This window comes from Hyla sarda, chromosome 4 (genome assembly GCF_029499605.1).
Source record: "Hyla sarda isolate aHylSar1 chromosome 4, aHylSar1.hap1, whole genome shotgun sequence".
In the NCBI taxonomy this organism is placed as follows: Eukaryota; Metazoa; Chordata; class Amphibia; order Anura; family Hylidae; genus Hyla; species Hyla sarda.
In genome coordinates, this window is record NC_079192.1 from 215,906,918 (window position 1) to 215,925,838 (window position 18,921).

Consider the following 18,921-nt stretch of genomic DNA (forward strand, 5'->3'; position numbering starts at 1 on the left):
CTGAGACCCACTGCAATCATGAGTTATAACTCTAAAGTGCATCGCAGTGCAAACCTAGGTCTCGCTGGCCACCAAAGCCAACTAATTCACTTAATCAAAGTCTATAGGGAATGAGCTGCATTTGGAGGGAAGTGTACACTGACGTGCACTCCACCCAGCTGTAACTTGTGATCAGAGTGGGTCTCAGGATTAAGACCTAGTGTGTTCAAAACTTGTCCAAGCAACATGTCACCATGATGCTTAATCCATAGAATAGGGGATGAGCATGATCACAGGGGGTCAGATCACTGAGATCCCCTGCAATCTCAAGAATGGGGATCTCAGTCTCCAGACAGAATGGAGTAGCAGGTTGTGCATATGCACAGTCGCTAAATCTACTTTCATAAATAAGACAGTTACAGACAAAACCAATGTAAATTGTGTTTATAACATTTTTATACTTTTAATAATTTTATTTAACCCTATGGGTCTTAAATATGCAATATTCTGTTTGCTTGAACAAAACACTTCAATGATAATAATGTATTGCCGTGTATTGTGCTGTTCCATTCTGCCTCAGGCTGCACTACCAGTGGAAAGATGGCTTCAGGTTACAAAGGCCCCTCCAACTCTCACCAACCTGCTAGAAAAAAAAAAAAAAAAACAACACATATGCCACAGTTGCTATTGAAAATAAAAATAAATGAAAGCATCTAGGAGGTTGAGCAGCCGGAATAAAAAATCCCTCTGCTCCCAGTCTATGCAGGCAAGTCTCAGATGTATAACAGAGCTCAGCTGCTGAGACCAGTGTATACACCATGCGCAACATGAGGATGTGTTACCTAATGTGGTTTCCAACAGCTTATACAACCACATTACATTGTTTACAAGTTTTAATTTTTGCATGTTAAAAGGATGCTTTACTGTAGAACATTTTTAACAATATCCTCAGGCTACCACTCCCTCGGTACCCAAGTATCACTGCTCCCATCCTGATGCAGATTTCTTCCAGGTGCCGCTGCACAATACGTCGCACTGCAGCTTTGCCGTCCGAGGTGGGACATCGCTGAGGCCGGCGATTAGCTGAGCTGCATTGTGACACTTTGACCACTGGTAACCAGGAAGAAAACCACACTGATGACCAGAGCAACAATACCAGGGCACAGAGAAAGCAGTGGCAGGCAAGAATAAGTGCTTGTTTTATGTGCCGGCAACCTAGGGATAAAGTGGGGGGGAAAAAAAATGTTCTACAGCAGAGTACCCAGAGTATGAATAATGGTAATTTCGATTTTCTTATATAGTCCTACTTGGTATGGTATCACCAAGACACAGGGAGCCCTGAACACAGTTTTTCCGTCGGAATGTACAGTGGTTATTAAGGGGGAGATTTATCAAAACTTGTGCAGGAAAACCATGAGAAGTTGCTCATAGCAACTAGTCAGATTCCAGCCTTTAATTTTCAGACAATTTTTTATTTTTTTTAAAGAATTAATCTAATTGGTTTATATGGGCAACTGCTCCACAAGTTTTTGATAAATCTCCTCCTAAAAGTCTACACACCCCTTTAAAATACCAAGTTCTTGTGATATTAACCCCTTAAGGACCCAGCCCATTTTGACCTTAAGGACCAGGACGATTTTATTTTTGGATTTAAATTTTTTCCTCCTCGTCTTCTAAAATCCATAACTCTTTTATATTTCCATCCCCAGACCCATATGAGGGCTTGATTTTTTGCAGGTCAAATTGCACTTTGTAATGAAACCTCTCTTTTTACCATAAGATGTACGGTGAACCCCAAAAAATATTTTTTTAGTGCGGAAATTTTTATGAAAACCACAATTTTGCTAATTTTGGAGGGTTTCGTTTTCACACTGCACACATTACGGTAAAAATGACACGTTTTCTTTTATATGTGGGTGAATATGATTAAAATGATACCCATCTTTATATACTTTTCTATTATTGTACTGCTTTTAAAAAATAATAAACTTTTCGTACAAAATCAGTATGTTTAAAATCGCCCTATTTTGACCACCTATAACTTTTTCATTTTTCCCTATACAGGGCGGTATGAGGGTTCATTTTTTGATCTTTACTTTTTATTGATAAACATTTGCATATATGAAACTTTTAATTTGCTTTTTATAATTTTTTTATTTATATTTTTTTTATAAAATGTGACAAAAAAGCAGCAATTTTGGACTTATTTTTTACGTTTACGCCGTTCACTGTGCGGGATCATTAACACTATATTTTGATAGTTCGTACATTTACGTATGCATAGGGCATAGCACTGATCAGTGTTAATGGCGATCTTCTGCTCTGCTCAATCTCAGACCAGAGCAGTAGACCACTGGAGATGGCCAGAGGCAGGTGAGGGGACCTCCATCCGCCATTTTAGATAATCTGATCCCAACGGCAGTGCCGCGGGCGATCCGATCATCCATTTAAACATGCATATTGCTGCAGATGCCGTGATCTGCATTGATCATGGCATCTGAGGAGTTAATGGCAGACATCAGCATGATCGCTGTTGTCTGCCATTACCGGCGGGACCCTGGCTGCTGATAGCAGCCGGGACCTGCAGTGCATGACGCGAGCACCGCTCTGATGCTCGTGGTCATGTACAGGACGTAAATGTACGTCCTGGTGCGCGAAGTACCTCAGCACCAGGACGTACATTTACGTATGTGGTCGTTAAGGGGTTAAAGAATGAGAAAATATTAAACATGGCAGAACTTTTTCAACATTAATGTGACCTATAATTTGAACAATTAAATTGCAGAACAAACTGAAATCTTTTAGGGGAAAGATTTAAAAAAAAAGCACAATATAACCTGGTTGCATGGCATGGAATGTCATTACATAGTTCCCCTGGCTTGTTTTGGCCACCATTTACTGCTCTCCGATGCACTGCCTTCTCTGCCTATTGCTTCATTTTCTCTTCTCCTTTCTACTGCACACCCTATTAAAGGGGTACTCCGCCCCTGGCATCTTATCCCCTATCCAAAGGATAGGGGATAAGATGTTTGATCGCCTCAGTCCCGCTGCTGGGGACCCCGGGGATCGCCGCTGCGGCACCCCGCCATCATTACTGCACAGAGCGAGTTCGCTCTGTGCGTAATGACGGGCGATACAGGGGCAGGTGCAGCATGACGTCATGGCTCCGCCCCTCATGACATCACGGCCCGTCCCCTTAATGCAAGTCTATGGCAGGGGGCGTGATGACCGCCACGCCCACTTCCCAAAGACTTGTATTGACGGGGGCGGGCCGTGACATCAGGAGGGGCGGAGCCGTGACGTAACGATGCTCCGGCCCCTGTATTGCCCGTCATTACGTGCAGAGCGATCTCGCTCTGCGCAGTAATGATAGCGGGGTGCTGCAGCAGCGATCCCCGGGGGTCCCCAGTAGCGGGATCCCGGCGAACTGACATCTTATCCCCTATCCTTTGGATAGGGGATAAGATGTCAAGGGGCGGAGTACCCCTTTAAGAGCAGGGTCACATGGGGCGCATCCACATGGTATTTCACGCTGAGAATATGCTGACAGCAGTCATCGAGGGACTGCAGAGCGAGCTTGCTACCCCGTCGCAGCTGGGAGCTCGCTCTGCAGTCCCTCTGTGACTGCCAATGGCGCATCTGCAACGTGAAATATGCTGGGGATGTGCCCTGTGGGACCCTGCCCTAAAGCTATATTTCTCAGCAGTCCTCCCTGCCAAGACAGTTAGAAAAGGGGCATCGCTTGTAGGTATGTCAGAAGGGGGTGTGGCTTGATTAGCTATGATAGAGAGAGGGTGACTTAGTTGGTTGATGCTAGAAAGGTTGCGTGGCTTGTCAGTATGATGTCAGAAAGAGGCATGGCTTACAAAGGTGAGGATGCTGCGCAGGTGAGGTGATGTGTGATGTCAGCAGCAGTTGCTAAAAATTCCTGCAGTTCCCTTAATGTTCCAATATGCCAGAAACAAATTCTGTCAGTTATAAAAAAAAATAAATAAAAAAAAATACACTTTGGACTCCTTCTATCCTAGCAGTAGTCCAAAATCAGGAAATGCTTAGGGGGTGTGTGTGCAGCCTTATCCAATCAGAGTTCATCTCCCACACTGAACTGCTCAGGGCTGTGTGAAGCAGTGAAGGAGGGAGTTATCCCCTGTATGGCTTCAGATGATGTCACAGCCTGCTGGGTAACGCCCCTTCCCAGTCTGTGAATCTGACAGACTGAGCAGAAAATACAGAGCAATATCAAGGTAGAAAACTAACAAATAATAAAAATAAAGGCAGGGGGTGGTTGATCATGATGGGGACTATTCAAGTGTAAAAAAAAAAATGTAAAAAAATGTAAAAGTAAAAGTAAAAAAAAGTGAAAAATCCCCTCCCCCAATAAAAAAGTAAAACGTCCGTATTTTCCTATTTTACCCCCAAAAAGCGTGAAATTTTTTTTTATAGACATATTTGGTATCGCCGCGTGCGTAAATGTCCGAACTATTAAAATAAAAATGTTAATGATCCCGTACGGTTAACGGCGTGAACGAAAAAAAATAAAGGGATTATAAACGTACTAATTTGGTTAAAAAGTTTGTGATTTTTTTTAAGCGCAACAATAATATAAAAGTACGTAATAATGGGTATCATTTTAATCGTATTGACCCTCAGAATAAAGAACACACGTCATTTTTACCATAAATTGTACGGCGTGAAAACGAAACCTTCCAAAATTAGCAAAATTGTGTTTTTCGTTTTAATTTCCCCACAAAAATAGTGTTTTTTGGTTGCGCCATACATTTTATGATATAATGCGGGATGTCATTACAAAGGACAACTGGTCGCGCAAAAAACAAGCCCTCATACTAGTCTGTGGATGAAAATATAAAAGAGTTATGATTTTTAGAAGGCGAGGAGGAAAAAATGAAAACGTAAAAAGGGGTTAAGGGCTGGTTTTAAATTTATGCCTGAGTGGTGCAAAAATACTTCAACTAATCGTGCACTGCCTAGACATTATAGGGGTACTCTGGTGCAAAGCAATTTTTTTCATATCAACTGGCTCCAGAAAGTTAGACAGATTTGTAAATTACTTTTATACAAAAATAATCTTAATCCTTCCAGTACTTATCAGCTGCTGTATGCTCCAAAGGAAGTTGGGTTGCTATTTTCTGTCTGACTACAGAGCTCTCTACTGACATCTATGTCTGTGTCAGGAACTGTCTTCTTGACACGAACAGAGGTGCAGCAGAGAGCTCTGTAGTCAGACAGAAAAGAAAAACTCAACTTTCTCTGTAGTATACAGCAGCTCATAAGTACTGGAAGTAAACAGAAGTAATTCACAAATCTGTTTAACTTTCTGCCACCAGCTAATTTGGAAAAAAATTGTAAGGGGGTACTAGCAGGAGGGTTGAAGAAATTATGTTCGCACATATTTTGTTAGAATTACTTTCATAAACATCAATAAAAGGAAGTTTAGTCACACGCTACACTGGTGTTCAGGGTGACTTGTTTCCTGTCATAAAAGAGTTATTGCTAGCTATTGTATAAACACATATTCCTTCAATTCTCCCCAGGACCTTCATTATGAAGTGTTCTTCCTGAATGAGACAAATAGGAAACGGGGCCAGGCTATATGAAGCACACTGCAGGAAAAGTTTCAATTACCTCCTTTACAGATCCCCCATAATAGAGTCACAATGCCCATTCCATATAATTTATGATATCTTGCTGCTCTTATATACAGTGCTCCTTATGATATCTTGCTGTTCTCATCTACACTCAGACCCAGACTACCAGGCATTTGCTTGTTGGGCCGGGCCGTCCGATCCGGGCCAGGACATTTTACTATAGGGGTATCTTAATGACATGTTTAGGCTACTTTCACACTACAGTTTGTGCCCGGTAGGTGATGTCAGTTAGGAAGATAGTGGGAGAAAAATGTGTGCATGCGCCGTCTTTTTTATCCCACTATCTTCGGCCACAATAACGGGAGTTATAACGGACGTTAGAGGAATCCTATTCAAGTGAATGGGATCCTCTTTGCCCGTTATGACTCCTGTTAGGCTCCGTTACAATAATGGACATTAAGGGCAGTCAAAGTGAGAAAGAAAAAAAAAGAGCCCTTAACGACCATTTGTAACAGAGACACTTTATAGTGTGAAAGTAACCTTATAGTTAAATGCAGTGCTCGACTGTTTGACAGAGTGAAGAGCTATTGGCTCCTCGCGGTCAATCACTCTTGTGGCCACCACCATGTGCAGGCAGCCACAGGAGGCCAAACATCCCTTCCTCTGTGCTCTGGCACGTGTGACTTCATCATGGGCTGGAGCACAAACTGGAGGAGAAATAGAAAAAGAGTGGGGATGCCACTACCTGAAGGGAAGCTGCTACTACCTAAAGAAGTGGGATAGTACTATCTATAAGGGGGCTTCTATTACCTACATGGGGCTGCTACTACCTAAAAGAAGGCTATCAAAACCTAAAAGGGGGCTATTACTACCTCAAAAGAATGCTGCAACTATATACAGGGATACTGCAACTATATACATGGAGCTGTTCGTGGAGCTTTCGCCACTCAGAAATTCTATAGCGTGAATTCACAGCAACAACTGGCAAGTATAAGAACATACAGCAGAATTTCAGAAGCAGTTACTGCATGTGGCTAACTACAAAGCAACAAACCTGAAAGGTTTCACCCTTTGTATTTCACACTGCTGGGAATCCACTGCGGATTCTGCTTTTAGCCAAAGCCCTGTGTGTGCCGTAAGGTTTAAAGACTGGTCCACGCGACACTGGAAGCAGAGAGCTCACTCTAGTGACCGACATTGGTGCACTGGGACCAGCCTACAAACCTTACGGCACCAGCCTACAAACCTTACGGCACACACAGGGCTGCGGCCAAGTAGCCATGTATATTTGCTGGTAGGATAATCTGTAGCGGATTTTCCGCATCGTAAAATAATAGTGCTAGATTTAAGCTTTGTGCTCTGCCACATTTGTACATGTCCTATTTAGTGGTGTACATTTGCATAAAAAAGCAGGTTTGCACAAAAGTTGTGCACAAAAAACAATGTACCGCACATAACTTAATACATGACAAGTGCTCCACCATGCCTCAAACAATACACTTCTTTGTAAAATGCTCTATAAACAAAAAAAACAAAAAAAAAAACACACACAAAAAAGGCGCAACTATGCAAAACTTTGTTCCGAATAAATATCAGAAAAACTGTTTACATCCATTGATAAGTGTCCCCCAATCTGAGCACAGGTGTGGTACTGAGTGTAGCTAGGAATGCAATACACTCTGGGATAAGCACCAACAAGGTAATCTGGGAACATTTTTTATTATACAGATGTATCTCTGGAGCTCTAACTTTAACCTTGGCGCACCAGGATATACATGCAAGTCCTGACTGCATCCTGTCCGGACTATGAAGCAAGCGCAGGAAACCTGGGGACCTCTGGTCTGCCTCAGCAAAGTAGATCGCAGACAATACTTGGCAGTGAACAGGATTATAAATCAAAAGATTGCTATGAATGGTCCCCTAAGGGGAATAATTTTATTTTTTTTTTTAATGAAAAAAAAGTTCATAAATGGAAATAAGCCCCTCCACCAATAAAAATTCTCTCACCTTTTCCCATTTTATAAAAATAAATAAATATACAGGGTGGGCCATTTATATGGATACACCTTAATAAAATGGGAATGGTTGGTGATATTAATCCTGTTTGTGGCACATTAGTATATGTGATGGGGAAACTTTTCAAGATGGGTGGTAACCATGGCGGCCATTTTGAAGTCGGCCATTTTGAATCAAACTTTTGTTTTTTCAATGGGAAGAGGGTCATGTGACACATCAAACTTACTGGAAATTTCACAAGAAAAACAATGATGTGCTTGGTTTTAACGTAACTTTATTCTTTCATGGAGTTATTTACAAGTTTCTGACCACTTATAAAATGTGTTCAATGTGCTACCCATTGTGTTGGATTGTCAATGCAACCCTCTTCTCCCACTCTTCACATACTGATAGCAACACCGCAGGAGAAATGCTAGCACAGGCTTCCAGTATTCGTAGTTTCAGGTGCTGCACATCTCGTATCTTCATAGCATAGACAATTGCCTTCAGATGACCCCAAAGATAAAGGTCTAAGGGGTCAGATCGGGAGACATTGGGGGCCATTCAACTGGCCCACGACGACCAATCCACTTTCCAGGAAACTGTTCATCTAGGAATGCTCGGACCTGACACCCATAATGTGGTGGTGCACCATCTTGCTGGAAAAACTCAGGGAACGTGCCAGCTTCGGTGCATAAAGAGGGAAACACATAATCTTTAGGCCACTGGATATGCGGAATTGCTACATGATGATGTGTTTCCCTCTTTATGCACTGAAGCTGGTACGTTTCCCCCCCCCCTCACATATACTAATTTGCCACAAACAGGAAGTTAATATCACCAACCATTCCCATTTTATTAAGGTGTATCCATATAAATGGCCCACCCTGTATTTGGTTTTACCGCATGTGGAAACGTCTAAACTATTAAAAAATAATGTTGATGATCCCCAAACGGTGAATGGCGTAACCGTTTGAAAAAATATATAATAATCATAATAATATAGTCTAAAATTCCTGATTTTTGGTCACATCACATCCCAGAAAAAAGTGATCAAAAAGTCACATTTATGCTAGAATGGTACCGATAAAAACTAAAGATCACAGCACAAAATATGAGCCCTCATACAGCACTGTATAAGGAAAAACTAAAGTTATAGGGAGTCGGACTATGGCAATTTTAAACATACTTATTTTGTAAAGAAAAAAAAAAAAAAAAGTTTGACTTATTGTAAAACAACCATAATAGAAAAGCATGTTGACCCACAGAAGAGAACATAAAATTTTTATCATAAAGAAAAAAAGGACACACACACACACACAAAAGTGGCAAAATTGCAGTTTCCTTTTTAAATTACCCACCTCAAATAATATTTTTTTGGTTGAGCCATAAATTTTTTGGTAAAATGAAAAGGTGTTGTTACAAGATACAATTAGTCGTGCGAAAAAACAAGCTCTGGCTCTGTGGATGGAAAAATAAAAATAAAAAAAAGAGTTATGACCTCTAAGGCTAGTTCCACTGGCTAGTAATTCCACTGAGGTTTTTGCCCAGCGTTTTTTTTTTTTTGGCTTAAAAACGCCAGAAAAACTGCCACAGTTTTTTCCTGTGTTTTGACGTTTTTTACTTTGTGTGGAATTTGCCTTTTTTTTTGGCCCCTTTGGCGCTTTTTGTACAAAATTAGTTGGGTACCAAAAGGAAAAAAAAAATGCAGTAGGGATGTAAATTTTTTTTTATTTTTAACTAAATGTTTTTTTTTTTTTGACAACAACATTTTAAGACTTTTTTTTTGTAAAGTGTGTGTGTGTTTGACTTTTTTTTCTCTTTTTTTTTCTTTTTATTTTTTTTACATTTATTATGTAGTACTACTACTCCCAGCATGGAACCCACTGTTCCATGATGGGAATAGTAGTACCTGTACTAATAGACATATCACCTGTGGTGTCAGTCCTACATCCGATGCGATCCTCCATAATATAGCACAGATGTGGAGCGGCTCTATACAGCGCTCGCATCTCTGCTCTGTACTCCGGCCAGTGATGTGAATTCATATTTTCCGCCCAAAGTGGTGATTGGCCGGATGGTTGCAGCCAATCACAGCTCTGAGGGAAATATGAATGAGTGAGTGGCCGGAGTATAGTGCAGAGATGCGAGCGCTGTATAGAGCTGCTCCATCTCTGCAACAGACAGGATGAGCGCAGCGGGTGTCAGTAGTGATACCCACTGTGATCTGTTCTTACCTGCAGGTACTACTACTCCCAACATGGAGCACACTCTGCTCCATGCTGGGAGCTGTAGTACCAGCATTAATAGACAGATCACAGCGAGTGTAATTTCTGACACCTGAAGCGATCTGTCTATTAATGCAGGTACTACAGCTCCCAGCATGGAGCAGAGTGTGCGCCATGTTGGGAGTAGTAGTACTTGTAGTTAAGAACAGATCACAGAGGGTATCACTACTGACACCCGCTGTGATCCTCCTGTATAATGTATAGATGCGGCCGGCCGCTCTTCTATGGTCCCCTGCACCGACATATATACACATATTCATATTTCCCACAGAGAGCTGTGATTGGCTGGAACCATCTGGCCAATCACAGCTCTGTGCGGGAAATATGAATAAGTGTTTTTTTAGGCAAAAATTTTTAGCCTAAAGTCTATCTGCGTGTTATACGCCGATAAGCCGCTGCAGTTCAATGATTTAAAGCGGGCGCTGTAAATCAATGAACTGCAGTGGCTTTTGCAGGTGCAGAGACCCGCCGTCGCTGCCGGCTTCTCTTCCCCTGCTTGTCCTGGGGTCTAGAGCCCTGCTGCCGCCGCTTCTCTCCCCCTAGTACTGGCGCCGCTGCCCCTTTTCTCCCCCTGACTATCGGTGCCGCTGCCCCATTGCCGGCGCCGATAGCCAGGGGGAGAGAAGCGGTGCCGATAGCCAGGGGGAGAGAAGGGGCAGCGGCACCCATTGCCGGCACCGCTGCCCCGTTGCCTCCCCCATCCCCGGTTGTATAATTACCTGTTGCCGGGGTCGGGTCCGCGCTGCTTCTGGCCTCCGGTGTGGCGTCCCCTGCGTGTGGCGTCCTCTGCTGCACACACCCACACACACTACATTTTTATTATTGTCGGCTACATTTTTAGTGCTTTACTTGCCCACATAAATTGATCCCTTTTTAAAAATTAATAAATAAGATACATTTTGTTAAATACAATTTTTTCCTTTACTACTGTATATTTTTTATTATTTTTTTATTAATGGTACCCTACGAAATTTTTATAAAAAGGTATCTCCATCACATTTTTGGATCGCTGAAGTCCAAAAAAGAATAAAAAACGCCAAACTAGGTTTTGTCAGGCGTTTTGAAAAACCAGACTCTGAGCCCAAAATTGCTGAAAAATGCCAAAGGGATCAAAAAAAACCAAAAAAAAAAAACACCAAACTGAAAAACGCCAAGTGGATCTGGCATTTTGCAGTTTACTATTGACTTGCAGCTAACATCTGGACACGGCGTTTTTTCGCTTAAAAAACGCAGTGTGGGAAAACTGGCGTTTTTTAAGCCGTTTTTGAAAATAATAAAAAAAACTCAGTTGAATTCCAGACTAAAAGACAAGGAGAAAAAAAAGCAAAAACAAAATTAAAATTTCCTGTGTCCTCAAAGCCAAATTGGGCTGTATCCTTAAGGGGTTAATGTAAGCGCAGCCTACATCTGTATAATGGTACTACAAGTCACGCAAAACATGTTACGTTATTACCGTAGCGAGCTTTGCAATGAATGGGAATATCTGCTTTTGACAGATGTCCATACTCCCCTGTCTAGTTTCCATGGTGCCCTATACTAATAGCATCAGGTGCCATGGAAATAAAAAACTGTCAGTAAATGTATTATTTATTTTTATACAGGAAGAAGATTTTTTCCATTACTACTGTATCTTTTTTATTATTTTTTTTATTAATGGTACCCTACGAAATTTTTATAAAAAGGTATCTCCATCACTTTTTTGATCGCTAAAGTCCAATAAAGAATAAAAAAACGACTGAAAAAACGCCAAACTAGGTTTTGTAAGGCCTTTTGAAAAACCAGCCTCTGAGCCCAAAATTGCTGAAAAACGCCAAAAGGATTTAAAAAAAAAAAAAAAAACGCCAAACTGAAAAACGGCAAGTGGATCTGGCATTTTGCAGTTTACTATTGACTTGCAGCTAACATCTGGACGCGGCATTTTTTCGCTTAAAAAAATGCAGTGTGGGAAAACTGGCGTTTTTGACGCCGTTTTTGCAAAAAAAAAACCTCAGTTGAATTCCAGACTAAAAGACAAGGAGAGGAAAAACAAAATTAAAATTTCCTGTGTCCTCAAGGCCAAATTGGGCTGTATCCTTAAGGGGTTAATGTAAGCGCAGCCTACATCTGTAAAATAATACTACAACTCACGCAAAACGTGTTATGCTATTACCGTAGCAAGCTTTGCAATGAATGGGAATATCTGCTTTTGACAGATGTCTATACTCCCCTGTCTAGTTTCCATGGTGCCCTATACTAATAGCATGAGGTGCCATGGAAATAAAAAAAACTGTCAGTAAATGTATTATATGATATTTATTAACTTTTTATTTTTTTCACTTTTTTTTTGCAGTGTTATAGGTCCCATAGGGACCTATAACACTGCACACACTGATCTTTCACATTGATCACTGGTTTCTCATAAGAAACCAGTGATCGATGATTCTGCTGCTTGACTGCTCATGCCTGGATCTCAGGCACTGAGCAGTCATTCGGCGATCGGACAGCGAGGAGGCAGGTAGGGACCCTCCTGCTGCCTGTGAGCTGTTCGGGATGCCGTGATTTCGCCTCGGCTATCCCCAACAGCCCACTGAGCCAAACAGCATGGTTTCAGTTTCACTTTAGACGCGGCGTTCAAGTTTTTCCACATAAAGCACCAAATTGTGGTCCACTGTACACCAAAAGCTTTCTGATTCTGCCTAGGACAATTATGTTCTCCAATCCAGTTGCGGAGAATGGCGTTGCAGCCAACGAAGACCAAGAAGAATCTCAGAAGTACAGTGTGGCAGTACATAGAATTCAATCTTTTCTTTATGCAAAACTCCCACTTCCATGACGAGAGATTCGGTACGGAAGTGAACCATACAGTCCAGATTTTGTCCATTAACTGAGGAAATGAACAAGGGCTTGGCAAGCAGAGTGGCAGGAAGATGATACTTGTGTACCAAGGAAGCATCAATAAAGTCACCTGCTGATCCAAAATCCAAAAATTCTGTAGCGCTGAAGGAAGACTTGGCTGAAGTGAAGACTTGTACAGAAAAAATTAAACGAGGAGAGGTAGTATTCACACCCAGGGACGCCTCTCCCATGTACCCTAGGTGCAAGCATTTCCTGGACGCTGTGCACAGTCCTTGAGGAAGTGCTCCGGGCTAGCACAATACAAGCACAAATTCTCACTGCGTCGTCGTGACCTCTCCTGTTGCATAAGATGAGAACGATCCATTTGCAAGAGGCACAGGAAACTGTAGAGGTGGACGTTGAAACATGGGGGCCAGACGAGGATATCTCCGTGTTCGGACAGGTTCCCTCTCTAAGCGCAGTTCTTCCTGCCTCTCAGCAAAACGCACACCAATACGTGTGGCCAAGTGAATACGCTCAGTCAAAGAAGATGGAGGAACACGTGCTGCGGGGCATCTTTAATGCTGCTTGACAGTCCTTTTTTGAATGTGGCACACAAGACCTCATCATTCCATGATAGTTCTGAGGCTAGAGTGCGGAACTGAACCGCGTAGTCACCAACGGAAGAATTCCCACAGAGGTTCAGCAAAGCAGTCTCAGCTGAGGTGGTACGTGCGGGTTCCTCAAAGACACTGTGAAATTCTCCCAAGAAAGCCAACAAGTTGGAGGATACTGGGTCACCACAGTCCCAAAGCGGTGTAACCCAGGCCAGGGCTTTTCCAGACAGTAGGCTAATGACAAAGGCCACCTTCGCACGTTCCGTTGGAAACTGTTCAGACATGAGCTCCAAGTGCACGGAGCACTGTGTAACGAAGCATCTGCATAACTTGGAATCACCATCATATTTAGAAGGTAAAGGCAGATGTAGCTGGGAGCCAGAAGACACTGCAAGAACTGGTGGAGGGAGTGGGACAGGTTGCGGTTGCTGCTGCTGCTGTTGTTGCTGCATGGTCAATAGCTGTTGCAGATAGTTGGGTAAGTTGCTGTGCCTGTCAAGCCAACTGCTGAGACTGACATCCCACAACGGAGGGGAGATCCGCAACTTCAGGCAGGGGTACCTCAGCGGGATCAATGGCTGGATCTTACTGTAACACTTCTGTTTCAGTAGACAGGAACACCGGTGGATGTGGATCCGCTGCACATGTGAGGCAGATGACACAGACTGTACCAGAGCCCGCTGCAAAGCACGATGGACTTGCTGCAGCAGGCGGCACCCAGGTCGCTACCCCTGGCACAGCTCGACCACACAGGCTGCTGAGGAGTTCGAGGTACAGGAAGTATACGACAACTCTTGGTCAGGATAGCAGAAGGTCAGGGCAGGCGGAACCGTAGCATAGTCAGGAATGTAACAAGTGGTCAGTAGGCAGGCGGCAAAGGAGCAAGGACAGGTTACGGAGCAAAGGGTATGATACATGGCAAGGCAATACACAGGAACACTTTCTCTCAGGTACTAGGGCAACAAAGTTCCGGCAGGGAAGTGTGGGAGGAGGAGGAGAAATTTATTAACTGAGCCACAGATGATTAATTAATGGGTGCATCTGAGAGCTCCGGCACGCACGCAGCCTAGGGGACGGGAACATGCGCGCCGGAGCACAGAGGCAGAGGCAGGAGGTGAGTGACAGGCTGGCATTATAAAGGGAATATAAAGTATGATTGCAACAGATGTCAGGATTGACACCCGGGGCGATCTGTGCTTAGTGCAGGTACTACAGCTCCCACCATGGAACAGTCTGTTCCATGCTGGGAGTAGTAGTAGCACCTTAATAATGTTGAAAATAGAGAGAATAAAGTTAAAAAGTAGTAAAAATAAAACACGCTTTAGAAAACACATTATTAAAGTACACTAAATAAAAATTTCACAATTAAAAAAAAATATTATTTTTACAATAACATGGCACCTTTATAAATTTTTAAAGGAAAACTGTCAGCTAGTTCACCCACACTAAACCCAATATACTGGGTGATAGTGTGGGTGAACAGGAGTCCATACAGGGGTCACTTATTTTTTTGTGTGCCCTGGCCGCTGAGTACTCCCCCGCTAAAGCAGTTTTTTTGGTCTTCTCAGTGGCGCTTTGAAGGCGGGAGGAAGGGGTCCCGGAGGAAGGGGGACCAGACCGCGCAGCTCTCACATCATCAGAACGTGAGAGCTACGTAAAAACTTCAGGCACATGCACTCTGCAGACAGAGCGGTGTTCCCAGGGGGAATGTGACTCCACGTCACTAGGACATGGGGTTGAAGAAAATTAATATGCAAACAACGGGGGCGGGCTTAGGACCCAAAGCGAGACGGACGGTGGGGGACCCTAATTCAAAGCACCACTGAGAAGACCAAAAAAAACAACAAAGACAACTAAAGAAGCAAAAAAAATGCAATTTCCACACAACGGTAAAAACGCCAAAGTGCAGGAATAATCAGTGGAAGTTTTTCATACGTTTTACTGACGTTTTTTAACCTATAAAACGCAATGCAAAAACCTCAGTGGAATCCTAGCCTAAGGTAGACTATCCATATTGTGTGCACAATGCACACAGAACATCAGCGTGCCAAAGTTGTAAGGGTTAAAGGGGGAAATTTCAACACGGTGAGCATGTGAGGGCCAATGCAATTCAGCAAACATCCCAATATAATTTGAGACAAAGGTTATCTGTGTGGAATATAAATGCAAGTGCCCTCTTTGTCAGGAGACCTTTCCCATCATACTTAATAGTTTGACCACCAGATTCTAAATACTATCCCACCTGCCCAGCTGCCCTTACTGCCACATGGCCCTCACATTACAACTAGCTGCCATGATCATACCAATATAGTGCAACCTGCCCCCTACATATTGCTTTTATAGCCTCCACTAAATAAGGTAATATCTCTATACCAGGATTGCATGTACATCATTGGATGTATCTGAATATATTAAGTCACCCAGTGGACGTATTGGGACAAACCTCTTAATCATTGAAGTCATTCAGTTCCAATAGCACAAGTGTATATAATCCAGTGTGTCTTCCCAAACATCTGTGAAAGAATGAATAATTCTATAGAGCTGCCTGAATTCCAGCGTATGGCTGGTGGAAATTCTGCCATTCCACTCAAATACCATTCTGCAAAGCTTGCTGTGGAATTTTTGCAGAATTTCTGTGTGCGGAGGCCTTGTTAGGGTGCATTCACACCACGTTTTGAGACTGCGGGAATTGGATCCGGCTTGGGTGGGGAGTGAAAACCGGGCGCTCCCGTATCCCAGCCAGACCCGGCTCCGCATACCACGGTTTTAGGTCCGGTGAGAAAACCGGATGCAGGGGAAAAATGAGCCGACCAGAGTCACTTTATGACTCTGGTTGGCTCATTGAACCCCCCCCCCATCGATCCGGTTCCCGTAGTCTCAAAACGTAGTGTGAACCCAGCCTTAAAAATTAAAGAAGCACTCTGATTGGTTGCTATGGGCAACTCAGCAACTTTTCCTCTGTACAAGTTTTGATAACTCTCCCCCCAATGTGCAGTAAATTTTGCATCACTTCTCAGAAAAAAATTCTGCAATATGAACTTAGCCTAAGGGTAGGACTGGGCGATATGTCCAAATGTGTGTATAGCGGGATTTTTGTAACTTTTGGCAGTTCCACGGTATATAACAGTATTTCCTCCTACCATCCCCCCCCCAAAAAAATGTATTAGCAGCCAGGCGCTGCGCTGTCCCCCTCGGGGTAAATACTCACATATCAGCCGCAAGCACTGCCCTCCTCGTGCTCCTGTTTGTTGCGGGTACCAGCGCTGACACTCTATACTGTGCGGTATCCCTATGCCTGAGCTGCAAAAGGTAATCAAAATAAACTTTAACGCATGTTCCGACGTCGGCCTTACGCTGGGGACGGGAATGTCGGACAGCCATCAGCCTATTACCGGCCGCAGTGATGTCCCGGCTCGGCCAGTGATAGGCTGAGCGCACTTTCATGTAAGAAGCCGGCTTCTTACATGACAGTGGGCTCAGCCTATCACAGGCCGAGGCGGAACATCGCTGCGGCCGGTGATAGGCTGATGGCTGTCCGACATTCCCGTCCCCAGGAAGCAGGTAAGGCCAGTACCGGACCAACGGGAGGGGAGTTAAAGTTTATTTTATTGTGTTTATTTTTTTTCAGCCCGGGCATAGGGATACAGCACAGTATAGAGTGTCAGCTCCGGCGGCCGCAACCTGCAGGAGGACGAGGAGGGCAGCGCTTGCGGGTGATATGTGAGCAGTACGCGGATGGGGACAGCGCAGGGCTGGGCTGATAATTGGAGGGGGGGGGAGCAGAACAGCGCTCGCTGGTCACATAGGATTAGTTCCCCGAAGTGGAGACAGCGAAGCGCTGGGCTGATAATTCATTCATTCCCGAGGGGGGAGGGGCCACACCGATATTGCGGTATGGGTTAAAATTCATATCGTGCAGCACAAAAATTTTGGTATTCGGTATGAACCGGTATGCCACCCAGCCCTACCTAAGGGTATGCTTACACATACATTATCTTTTGTAGAAGATTTGCTGCTGACCCACTGATGTCAATGAGTAGCAGCATGTGAAATGTTTCTACAATATCAACTTCCATGATCAACTGTAAGTAAATATTATTAAAAAGTGAAAGTGTTTAGGAACCACAGCAACTTAGTCATGAAGTGGACCACAAGGTTACAGGGCAGGTTGCTAAAAGTACAAAAACTAGCTAAAAGCACATAAAAGTTACCAACATTATATGGCATCCAAATTATTACAAAAACTTCGTCCTGCCAGGAGCTTCATGGCCAACCTCACATCCATTGCCAAGCACAAAGTCAAGCATCAGATGAAGTGGTGTATAACACACCACCGCTGGACTCTGGAGCAGTGAAAACATGTTCTGTGGAGCAACAAAACTAACTTTAAATGGGCACTCTCATTAAAACTAATTTTTGCTATTGCACTCCTTATGGTGAATGAAAAATATTTCTAATATACTTTGTTTAAACAAATAAAGTTTTCTATGTTTTATTTGTACTTAAAAAAGCTCAAGAACACATTTCCCCCCATCTTATACACAGACTTAGGACCGAGGTCCAAACACAGGAAGTGCAGCCTGGAGAGCTGAGGGGGGGTGTCCAACCAACAGCATATGGCAGTTAAGTGTGAGAGGAACTATGATTGGATGAGGCTGGACACCCCCTCAGCACTCCAGGCTGCACTTCCTGTGTTTGGGCTTCGGTCCAAAGTCTGTGTATAAGATGGGGGAAAATGTGCTCTTGAGCTTTTTTAAGCACAAATAAAAAACATAGAAAACTGCATTTTTTTAAAAAACAAAGTATATTAGAAATATTTTTTTATTTACCATAAGGAGTGCAATAGCAAAAATTAGTTTTAACGAGAGTTACCCTTTAATATCGTCAGTCTGATAGACGAGTCAGGAGAGTGTTACCTGCCTGACTGCATGGTTCCAACTGTAAAGTTTGGTGGAGAAGAAATAATGCTATGTGTTGTTTTCCAGAAGTTGACCTAAGCCCCTTAGTACTACTTAAAGGGGTAGTCCAGTGGTGAAAAACTTATCCCCTATCCTAAGGATAGGGGATAAGTTTGAGATTGCGGGGGGTCCAACCTCTGGGGCCCCCTGCAATCTCTCTGTACAGGGCCCCGGCTCTCCGGCCAGATAGCGGGTGTCGACCCCCGCAGGAAGCGGCGGCCGACACGCCCCCTCAATACATCTCAATGGCAGAGCCGGAGATTGTCGAAGGCAGCGCTTCGGCTCTGCCATAGAGTTGTATTGAGGGGGCGTGTTGGCCACTGCTTCGTGCGGAGATCGACACGCCCCCTTCCCGCAGGCTGTCGGGGCTCCGTACAGGATATTGCAGGGGGCCCCAGCAGTCGGACCCCCCGCAATCTGCAACTTATCCCCTATCCTTAAGATAGGGGATAAGTTGTTCACCACTGAGTCACCACTGGACTACTCCTTTAAAAGAAATCCTGTCAGCTCATTTTTAGACACTCAACCACCAGCTGGGGTTTGTGTCCGCTGTGTTTAAGTCTGCCAGCTATCTTGTAGTAATCCACTTTTTACTTACTGCGAGCAAAGTCCTGGACTCGCATCCTTCTGCTTTTATGGTTTGTGTACTGCGACAATAAAGCTG

At 43.6% G+C, this 18,921-nt stretch overlaps 1 protein-coding gene across 5 annotated transcripts in view; it reads right to left on the bottom strand.

Moving 5' to 3' along the window:
- The window catches only part of SLC26A5 (solute carrier family 26 member 5), a 110,180-nt gene that overhangs the window by 86,521 nt on the left and 4,738 nt on the right, over window positions 1–18,921 (bottom strand). For 2 of the 5 annotated variants that reach the window (XM_056573512.1, XM_056573511.1), the window contains exon 1: window positions 5,623–5,863. The exons of the other annotated variants lie outside the window; for them this stretch is intronic. The gene's annotated coding sequence lies outside the window, so the exon portion shown is untranslated. Of the gene's footprint in view, window positions 1–5,622; window positions 5,864–18,921 lie in introns of those variants that run through there. 5 annotated transcript variants of the gene reach the window in all.